Raw genomic sequence first — 11,885 nt, 5'->3', positions numbered from 1 at the left:
CAGCATCGCAGCAAAACATAAGTCACCCTAGTACAACAAACTGAGAGAAGAGTGGTGATCTCATTTTATAATATTATAGATTATTTTTCATACAAAGAGGTTCATGGATTAGATTGTTTTTTACCTGAATAATACATGTTTTTAAAAGTCATCAATATGATAAGATCCTGTATATAAAAAAGTAAAATTTACAGTCTGTCTTAAAACAACATAGATCCTGGTTGGGTGTTACTGCAGATCTCAGGGCCAAGGAAGGGCTATTTTTTTTTTTTGACAGAGCATCACCTTGCCAGTTAACCAAGTTTCATTGCTTACTAGTCAATACACCATTTGGTTTTACTTGTTTGCATTACCTGCCAGACCTGTAATGGGCACACCCAGGTTGTATTACAAGGCCAGCACTCTGTAGGTTCCTATGTAAGGACTTTGGCTACTGGTTAGTCTTTGCTCACTTCTTTCTGGTTTAGAACTAGAATTGGGCTTTGTTCGCAAGGGCAGCCTTATGAGTGTAAGAGTATCCAATTTGCCTTGTCTGTGTCTTAGGGGGCTTCCCTGTGCTCCAGTGTTAAAGAGGATGGCCTCTCTTAAGACATCAGTACCAAGAAAACAAATGAAAGCTTGGGAATTGAATGTTCTAAAAGAATCTATGTGCATGTCCATCTTCCCCTAATTTATTGCATTCTTCCGGCCCTCTGAGTCTTCTACATACTGTGGCCGAAGAATCCTGAACTTATTTTGCTACCCACAATTATCCAAATTCGGTTTTGTTTTCCTTTTCTTTCCAAGTTTCCCTGTGAATCACTTAGATTTTGTGGGGGACAGTGAAGTCTATCAGGAGCAGGCATCTTTTCCTTGTTATAGTCTGAGGCCATCTGGCATAGTAAGAGGTTCATTTAGAGCTCCAATATCCAGCCATGATGAGGCCACCTGCTAGAATAGTTTTATTCCCCACTTTAGCTTAAAAACCCACCTGCAGTGTGGGAGACTATTCAATCTCCTACTGGACCACTCCACCAGTGCGATGGCTCCACTGGCGTTTGTCCATCCTTGGTCGTGAATCACTCCTCAACTCTCAAGGTTTACTAGGCCCTGGAACTCACTAGCATTGCTTACTGTGCACTGAAACTCACCGTCACCGAGAGAAGGGGTGTGGATACAACACATACATCAGCACCTGCTAGAAAGAAATGTTCTGGACGCTTTCTTCTTTATTTATGGTTTGATTAGCAATATATCCCATTTCCAAATCTAAAGCGATCTTCTCACTGGTGATGAGAAGTACATGGAGCCTGAGAAACGTCATGAACAGAACATGCTGGTGTGTGGTCTCTTCCAGGACAAGAAGCCTGTGTCCTCTTACAGACTCCAGTGTCCCCTTATTTATGCTGGCCAAATGACTTCCAAACCATTTGCGTCATCAGAACTCATTGGCTATGACTCCTTCCCAACAGCCTTCTGAAACAGTCCTATGAGGGAAGGCAAAGTTCTTTTTACTACCTACGGTTGGGGTCAATAGTGCATAAAGACTGCAGCCTTCGTGTCACTTGTAAACTCACATAAAACCTTTCCTAAGAAGGAGACCATATATAAAGAAAAACTTAAAAAGTAAGAGCAAACTAGAACCCTCGAAGCTTACTCTGTATCGGGGGAAGAGAAGAAGAGTGTCTGAAATGTTCTGTCGGACACAATGCCTCTCTTTCTCTCTGATGACTCTCATACGTGTTCCCCACAAAGTCTAGGCACTTGGAATGAATGATACATGAGGCCTTTGAATGATGAAAACTTCGGGATGCACTCCTTCCGTTAAGTCATTTAGTCCAATTGGCATGTTTGCATGTGTTGATAACAGTCTCTGAAATGAGGTCTCTTAAAATAGTTTTATGGGAATCTGGGCACTGATGACTTCAAAGCTCAGTGGCCCACAGAGTTAAGAGAACTTGCATACAAATAGCCTGGAGTGAGTAGTGTGCACGTGTCCCTGATGTGTGTCCACCAGCTTCTTTCTGCTGTCAGCATCTCTGCTCTCTGAGAGTCCTCTGACTGCTCAATGATCTACATCCCACATAGCTCCCACTTGCCCGCCTCCCTTAGCAGGACAACAGACTGAGATCTGGACAAGGACTGTAGACCATCATATTTCCCCGGTGTGTTATGGGAGATGACCATGCCACACCAGATTAGATATTCATCGTTTAGGAAAATGATCACAGTGTCTTTGAGCTTGGCTTCCTTGTACATTCAAACTCCAGACTAGGATACTAAAATCTAATTTAGTGCTATCTCACAATTAGGGAGACCAGGCAGTTGGTCAAAGTTTGAACCAGTTGGTTGTTGTTACCACTATTACTTTTTCTGGGATTTTGACATTGACCTCTCCTTCTGCATTTCTGAGCGAGTATTGAAAACTCTTGGCTGGCATTCCCATCCCACCAAGGGCACCGTGTCCTATGGGGTGGATTATACACTGCTCTGGGCCAGGAGAGATGAACGGTGTCCTCTGGAGTTGTGCAGACCTACCAACCACAGTTTTCTTGTTGCTTTCTTGAGCCTTCCTTCTGCCCTGAACAAAGCGTCTGTTGCCTGTGCTGTTTCCCTGCTTTCCCCTTAATACCCTAAGAGATCACTGGCATTGTTCTGGTACATCAATAACTCACGAAGGTCTATCGCCATTACCACATGTATAGTCACACTTTCTGGTTCCCCTATATCCATCTACCTGAGAGACATGAATGTGGAGGCCAATAGCTGTCAAGAAAGACTTCAAGAGTCTGATGATGGCAAAGCTGAAAGACACATCCACTCGAAGCTAATTAAATTGGGATCTTCATGGCTAGCCAATATAAATCTTCACACCGTGTAGGAACCCAATTCCGCTTGGATGCTCAAAATGATTCAATCACTAAAACCCATCATCTCAAGTCAGTCGATTTCATGACTGGCTGTTCTAGTTTAATGTTCTTTGAGCCAAAGTTATATTGACTTAAAAACCTAACCCTCCCAACATCAAGGACCTACCAAGCGTCAGGCCATGGTACTAAGTATGGGAGACATAAAGATGAGTAGTACACATATATGCTACTTCTGACAGGGTCACCAAACCCAAGACAAAATCCTTTGTCAGAATTTCAATTCATATTGACGCTAAAAAGCAGAGTAGAACTGCCCTATGGGATTTATTTCTTTCTTTTGGGGGGCTAATATTTACAGAACAGATCAGCAGGCATTTCTCCTGCAGGATAACTGGTGGGTTCAAACCCCAGACCTTTCAGTTAGTAGAACCCTTAACCTCTGTGCCACCAGGGCTCTTTCATAAGGCCATAATCAGTGATCAATGTGGGAGAAACACATGACACAAATAAGCGGAGAGCTACAGGGCCACAGAGGCAAAACCTTTACGCAGTCTAAAGTTCTGGAGGAGCATGAACAAGGTTTTGAACTTTTTGTTTTCTGGAAACACTCGTTGCACATTATTTTTGATCTACATTATAGCTCTATAAATTTATAATATAACTATTTCATCAGACTTCAGAATTCTTGATGCTTTTCTCTATTTGCTCTTTCTGGAATAGCTATCTCTTCTGAATGGATTCTCTAGATTGCTTCCCTCCCCCTTTTTTTTTCCCTCTCCTTTTCTCTCTTTAATTTGCTTTTTAGAAGATTTCTTCGATTCATAACTTCCAGTCATTGTACTGAATTTTTATTTCTGCTATCATACCTTGATTTTCAGAGTGCTTTTCTTAGATCTTTTCATCGAATTCTATTCTTGTTTTATAAATGCACTATCTTTCCCTCAGCTCTCAGCATATTAGTTTTACTTTAAAAAATGTTCTCCGTCTGTATTTTCTGCGTGTGGTTTCCTCCCTCTTCTTATGAGTTTCTTTTCCTTCCGGTTCGGTTGAGTTCCTGCGTTTCTCGTTTGAGATTTTTCTGAACTCTTTGATCTTTGTACTTTCATCAGCTCTAAACCTGTAGGAGCCTTATGTAAATCCTCTTTATTTTTAATAGCACAAGCAGTTCATATTCATTTTATATAAGCCAACATTGCCTTTGGAAAAGAAAATGAAATCCCATTTTTATACATTTTTAATTCTATTTGAATTGAGTATCAAATGTCTGTTATTACATTTAATGGCACAAAATGGGAAAAGGCTCATGACAGGGCTTTATGCTTTCCTCTTCCGTGTCCAGTCTGCACACTGAACAAATCCTCTGGACGACATGAGGAAGGGCATCAGGTCAGGGATAGGAGGATAACCGATTCCTGATGCGCGATGACATCACCTTGCCTGTCCAAATGAAGACTACTCGAAGCACTTCCTAAAAAAAAAAAAAGAAAAAGTCAGAGTATGGGTTACACCTGAATGTGAAGAACATGAAAATCCTCACCATTGGACAGGTAAACAACATCAGAATCAATGTAGATGAATTTGTCAATGATTCTATCCTACTTCGGTCAACAATCTATATCCATACAAATGACAGCTTAAAAAATCAAATATTTTATGGAATTGGGAAAATATGCTACAAAAGACCTGTTCCGTTTTTTAAAAAGACAAAGATGTCGCTTTGATGACGTGGGTGGTCCTGATCACAGTCATAGCCCATTGCTTCATGTGCCCACGTGGAAGCAGGACAATGGAGAGCGGAGAGAGGAGAGCAATGGCTGCGTTGGAGCTGGGTGTTGGAGAACAATGTGGAATAGACCTTAGACTTCCAGAACAAATCATCTTAAAGGAAATAAAATCAATCTTAAAAGAAATTAGAAAATAATTAGGAACTAATCTTAGAAGAAACCACTTAGAAGTGAGGATGGTGAGGTTTTTGACTTGTTTGCATCGGACACTTCCAAGAAAAGGACACCCTGTCTGGTAGAGAGTCAAGGAAACCAAGGGAAGCCCTCAGTAAGATGGACTGACGTTCTAACTGTAAGGATGGGTTCAAATACACTCACCATCATAAAGATGCACTGGTCCAAGCACATGCCCTTGTGTTACATATACACAAGGTCCCATGAGTAGGAGCTGAGTTGATGGTGACTAAAATTATTTTAGGAATCATAACTTCCATTTGTTCAAGAACTGAAGTACATATGTTTGGGGCTGCACCCTAAAATAGTCTTAACAATAAATACTGTATTCCTGATGGAACTTTTCATAAAATTTTACTCTCTATTACCAGTGAACATTTTGCAAGAAAGCATGACGTTCTTTGTCACAGCAATACAGAATGGGAAATAAGAGAAAGGAGAAGGCTGGGGTGGGAAGAGGCTTAGAAATTAGCTCTTGAAATGCAGGAGAGTGAAGTGATTTGTTGGTTGGAAGACTCCTATGCCCGAAGACATACAGGATACCTTAGCATCGTGAAGCCTTTACTTCAGGGACCCAAACGTATGCATGACACACTCTCCACCGGTTACCTTGTTTCCTATTTACAGTTTATGATACACTTTTTTTCTTACTTTGCAGATGAAGAAACTGGACCTCAGGGATAGAATCAGAATCCACTCCTAGTTTCCTGACCCCCAAATCCATATTATCTTGCCTTTCACATTGGAGTGTTCAGTCTTCCAGGGATGATGAAATAGATTCTATACCAGTGGCTTCCGAAAGAGAGCTAGAAAAAGAGCTACCATTTACAGTCAGACTTCTTACTCAGAAATAGGAGTTCTCATCATTTTAGATTTTGCACTACAGGCTCACTCAAGGCACACGCGTTTGTCCGTGAGTCTCCTGCAACACCATACTCATCCCGTTTTACGTTACTTCTGCATTATGATTATGCTCGAACTTTCCTCTAAGAGAGCCGGCAGCTTTTGATCGTCTGTTATCTAAGGTGTTGCTTTCACAAATCCACACTCTGGCCCCTTTGCAGACAAGTGGATGCTGGGAGTTCTCAGTCAGTAGCTTTCCTAACGGTCCTTCAGAGGTGACGAGCTGTGTGTGATGAGACCGTGGTTCTGTGGAAGCATGCTGTGCACAAGGGTATGCAGGCAACAGAACAGATAATAACGCCATTTTAAGCAGCCCCCAATAAAATGCTTAAATAAAAGGGAAAAAATGCAAGCCAAAAAAAAGCCATTTTAAGGACAGTGGTTTGAACATCGGGCAGTGCTAGAGGGAGAAGGACCAACCTTCGTAACCTTCTGTTGTTTCATGGTTTTGATTCATTGGCGTATAGCAAATCCTCTCTGCTATTTCACAAGTTCAGGGTTGGTAATGAACTGCCCACTGAACTGAGATGAGAATTTCTAAATCACTGATGGCAAGTGATCATCGCCTCACAATATGGTGCTTCTTTTGTTTTGAGTAAATATAAAACTCCCTTTGCAGCACCCAGAGCTATGGGTGACCGGGAGAATATCCGGTCAGCATTTGCAGTTGGAAGGTTAGCTCAGTTCGCTATCATTCCCTCTGGGGTAGAGAGATCTTGAAAACATCAGGGACTTGTCTGGCTCGATTCCCCAGTAGGGTAGAATTGTTGCCTCTTGGGACTTGATAGACATTAAATTTTTTCAAGACCACACTTCCAGGAAAAGGTTTGCAATTCGAACTTGCAGCCTCCTGTGTCTGCAGTGTAAGCAACAAAGACCCCTCCTCCCAGCTTGCAGGGGTGAACACATGCTCTTGACCTTATGAGCAGGGCAGTTCCCAAGGGGAGGCTGTGTCCCAGCCGTTATTATTATAAATAGTCACCCTCCACTCTCCAAATAGAGTCATACGTGACTATCTCAAGTTGCATGTTAACAAAGGTCTCGAGAAAGCAGTTTCCAGTCGCCTTTTTGATAAACACATTCTTGGAAAGGGCAGGCTGCTTTCTAACGAGGGACCCTGGGGAGGATATTTTGAGCAAGACCGAGGAGTCTGCCTGGACTCTGTGTGCCCGCTGTTTGAAGTGCTCTTGACCCTCTCGGCAGCGACGAGGGAGGATCCAGCTGGCAGTTTTCACCCACATACAGGGTACCATCTAATTTGGAACCAAAGATAGCTCTGTATCTTAAGACACAAACGTTTCCCCAGTCCTTTTATCCACAGGCCACTCCCGGCCACCATTGTGGCTACAGGGGTGTTGAGGAGAAGTGGGAGATTTCTCTAACATGCCACAGCTCTGGGTTAATGCTGTTTCCTTTCACTTGCCCTTTCGGTCAAGTGAGCAATCCTGGCTACTGACACTCAGCCCACAGAGTCTCCTGACAGCAGTGGGAGAGGCTCTTGAGGGAAGTAGATGGCTCCCATTACATGTTATCTGAACCAGTTGCCACCCAGTCAACTCCAGTTCATGACAACTGAGTATAATTCACGAGTCAGGGTCAAGTTGTGCTCCTCAGAGTTTCCAATAGCTGATTTTTGGGGGTGGGGGAGTCGATCTTTCAAACTGCCTCTGGATAATTTAAATCTCCAAAATTTTGGTTAGCAGGCAAGTACTTTGTGCCTACCAGGGACTCACACACAATGTGCCTCACACTTGTTGTCTCTCACTGCCATCGAGTTGATGCTGACTCAGAGCAAACCCCTGGAACAGGGTCGGACTGGCCCTGAGCATTTCCCTTCATGGGACTGCAAGACTCCCCTGTCTCCCACAGAGCTGCTGACCTTGCCATCGGCAGCCCCACGCGTAACCAGCACACCAAGGCGCGATTTACCCCGGTGTCTTCTCAGCACTGATCTTCTGGGGGATGGTGTTCACTGTATTTCTATTCTTGAAGGTAAGTTTAGCTATTTATCTCCATCCCCCAAAGATCCCTGATGGTACTGTAGGGTGAGCATTGGACTACAAGGTTGGTAGTTCAAACCCACTCCCCACTCTGTAAGAGAAAGAGGTAGTGTTCCACTCCGTAAAGAGTCACAGTCTCCGAAGCTCACAGGGGCACTGCTACCCTGTCCTAGAGGGTCGCTGTGAATCACAGTTGACTCCATGGCAGCGGTTTGGTGTTTTGGTCTCAGTCCCAAAGCCATTGGATATATAAGGACCTGTTCCTACTGGGTCTCACATCCACTCCTCAATTTCAGGAATCAATGAAGTGCTTAGAAATCATTTATATCATCCATTCTTTCGATAGTTCATTGTTGGAGCTTCAGAAAATGTTCTGAACTGACATCAACACTGCTGTAGGCACCTAATCTCCTGCCCAGCCCAAGAGTTGCCTGATGAAAGGGACAATCGATACAAAGTGTCTCAGTCCTGCCTTCTTCACCTCCACTACTTCCACTCTTCCTCCAACTCCTTCCCACTTACTTTTCTTCTGGGTCTTCTATTGTGGCAACATATCAAATGGCCGTTTGTGAAAGTCATGTGGTAGGATATGAGGAACTGGAGTGGTCCGACCTAATATTTTATTTTACTGGTTCTATTATCTTCTATAATCACCCACCCCTAGCCTCTCTCATTTTAGAACACACATCCACACACACACCAAATGCTCTTTGTGAGGAATAATATTGCTGAGAACTTTTCTAAAATAAACTTCAGAAAAGTTGACTCTCTATACTCTAATCGTGGTTCAATTATTCTGTCCATGCCCTTTCCCAGCCCAGCACTAAACCCCTTAGATCCAAATACAGAGCGCACGTTGAAGAACAATTCCATGTCCTTATTTAGGATAATTCAAGAGGAAATTTAAGAAAGGAAAAAGACAGTTTGGTGGGTAATCATTTAAAGTCAAAGAAATGGTGAGGTGGGAAAAAATAATTCAAAGTGGATAACTACATTCACTTATGTTCTGAGTATGTTTTGAATAGAAAATCTTTTTGCAGAGAAAAATAGTCTTGTTTGCTTTTAGTTACAAAAAGAATAGATGAGATACTACCATATAAAGAACTAACACCCCACAAAAGTAGCCCTCTGTGCTAACTAACACTTTTGACTCTCTGATGGGCTCAGGTCACAGCAGTCATGATTACCCATGATGCTTTGATTCTGTTCACCTTTGCCTTAGTGTTTGCCTCTCTACTGAGGTTTTCATGACCACGGACTTGGTCAAATGTTCCGGTGTTTTAGCTACAGAGTTGGGCTATTCATGAAACTCTTTCAATAACTTTATTGGGATTGAAGTAGAAAAGAACAAGAAGGAGAAAAATAAAAGACGTCCATTCAGTTACAGGCCATGTAACTAATAATGTAATTCAACGTAGGAAGATTTTACAGAACAATTATTAGTAGTCATGTAATCTCTGATAAATACTACATTTAAACTTTCACTAGCATATAGATCACATACCAGTCTATGGTTCAAATGGATGATAGACATGACTAAGTGTTCTCTATATCCTGAGGGTGACATCATGAGTTATCACACTGGGTGGCAGTGACTTTAGTGACACTGTGGCTGGGAAGGCACTTTTCTCGTCACTTATGTTCTCTGCAGTGCTCTGGAATAGAAACAGAACAGGACACGGTATCTGGGAACATGGTGAGAGTTTCTCCTTTGTACGCCAGAGAAGAACTTTCCATGTGAGGTGTCCAGCTTTGCCACAAACTAGCTGGGTGACATGGAAAATGTCAGCTCATCCCCGAGTTTCATCATCGAAGATTTGGATTAGTAGTACAGTGGTCATAGGACTGTGAGGGCATGAGATTCTATAATAATTTGGAGTGCATTTATTGACTCTGGTGCCTGAGACATAGCAAGGAGGTCTTTAACCAAATTCACTTCCATCGAGTCGATGCTGACTCATAGTGACCCTGTAGAGTGGGGTAAAACTGTCTCAGTGGGTTTCTGAGACTGGAACTTTTTTTTTTTCTCAAATCTTTGTATTGAGGGTTCGTACCACTCTTATCACAATCCCTACATCCATCCACTGTGTCAAGCACATTTGTCCCTTTGTTGCCATCATCATTTTCAAAATATTTTCTTTCTACTTGAACCCTTGGTATCTGCTTCTCATTTTCCCCCTCCCTCCCCACCCTCCCTTCTTCATGAACCCTTGATAATTTATAAATTATTATTATTTTTTCATGTCTTACACTAACCGATGTCTCCCTTCACTGTTGTCCATCCCCCAGGGAGTGGTTTATTTGTAGATCATTGTGATTGGTTCCCCCTTCCTCCCCCTACCTTTCCCTTACCCTCCTGGTATCACTACTCTTGTTATTGTTCATGAGGGGTTTATCTATCCTGGATTCCCTGTGTTTCCAACTCTTATCTGTACCAGTGTACAATCTGGTTTAGCCGGAGTTGTAAGGTAGAATTTGGATCATGATAGTGGGGGGTGGGTGGAGAGGAAGCATTAAAGAACTAGAGGAAAGTTGTATGTTTCATCGGTGCTATATTGCACCCTGACTGGCTCATCTCCTCCCTTCGACCTTTCTGTAAGGGTCGTGTACAGATAGGCTTTGGCTCTCCAGTTGTGTACAGTTAGGCTTTGGGTCTCCACTCTACACTTCCCCTCATTCACAATAATATGATTTTTTGTTTTGGGTCTTTGATGCCTGATACCTGATCCCATCAACACCTCATGATCACACAGGCTGGTGTGCTTCCTCCATGTGGGCTTCATTGCTTCTCAGCTAAATGGATGCTTGTCTATCTTCAAGCCTTTAAGACCCCAGATACTATATCTTTTGATAGCCAGGCACTATCAGTTTTCTTCACCACATTTGCTTATGCACCTGCTTTGTCTTTAGCAATTGTGTCAGGAAGGTGAGCATCATGGAATGCCAGGTTATTAGAACAAAGTGTTCTTGCCTTGAGGGAGTACTTGAGTAGAGGCCCAATGTCCATCTGATACCTTAATTCTTAATATATAGATATGAGTACATAAATCTATTCCCCTCTCATTATATACAAATATATTTACATATGCACATTCCTGTATTTAGATCTCTATAAATGTCCTTTGCTTCCTGCTTCTTTCCTCTATTTCCTTTTACTTTCCTCTTGTCCCACCATCATGTTTGGCCTTCATTCAGGTTTAGTAATTCCTTGCTGCTACATTGGCCTTGATTAAGCCCCACTAGACATCCTGTGCCCTTCTCTCCATTGATTTTAGTTCACTTGTTGTTTCCTTGTCCCTGGGTTGATTCCCCCACCTCCTTTTCCTTTCTCCCACCTCCCCTTCTCCCATATCTCCCCTGGACCCATTGGTCCCATTCTTTTCATCTCCAAATTGTTGAGACTGGAACTTTTAATGGATAGAAAGCCTCATCTTTCTCCTCTGGAGCAGCTGGTGGTTTTAAACTGCTGATCTTTGTGATCTCAGCCCAACTCATAATCACCATGTCACCAGGGCTCCTTAACACCTGCAAAATCATGATTGAGTCAGAAGGACACCTGTCTATTCTCAAGGCAGCTGAGACCCTGGAAATCCCTGAGTCCACTGTCTTTACAAATAAGAGACATTTTTAGAGTATAAATGATCCTGGTCTCTAATACTTAAAACATCACATGATGCCATCTCTACAGCCCTATCATTATAAGGAATTAAAGAAGGCAGAATCTGAGGGCGCAAACCTAAAAAGAAAGGAAGGAAGACAAGGATAGAAAGTACTGATGGGAAAGCCAAATGGAAGTAAAGCCATAAACCTCACAGAAATTATAGACTGTACATGGCAAACTACTGCATAGGTTCTCATGCCCCCTAGATATGAAACATCGGGAAACCTTGAATTCTGGGTGTACCTGTTGGCCTTGTAAATTGTAACCCATGCAATGTACGGGATGCACCCCTAAAAGATAAAGTCTTTTAGCTTATCTGCATCCCAGTTGCACTTCCTCTCTGCTCCCTGCCCTATTTACAAGTTGTGAGACCCAGAATTTAAATATCCTATTGGGTTTACTTTGATTCATTATTTAGTTAATCCATTAAGTTCAATCTCTTTACAAATCCACATCCTCTCAGTTTCCCACTTCCTCTTCTGCTTCTCTAGGGGAGAGAGGTGGTGAGGCAGGG

The sequence above is a fragment of the Echinops telfairi genome, unplaced genomic scaffold (assembly GCF_000313985.2).
Source record: "Echinops telfairi isolate 266 unplaced genomic scaffold, ASM31398v2 ScPeMD7_7467;HRSCAF=8505_1, whole genome shotgun sequence".
NCBI classification, from domain to species: Eukaryota; Metazoa; Chordata; class Mammalia; order Afrosoricida; family Tenrecidae; genus Echinops; species Echinops telfairi.
The sequence above is the reverse complement of the archived record's forward strand: the minus strand, read 5'-3'. Positions refer to the sequence as shown.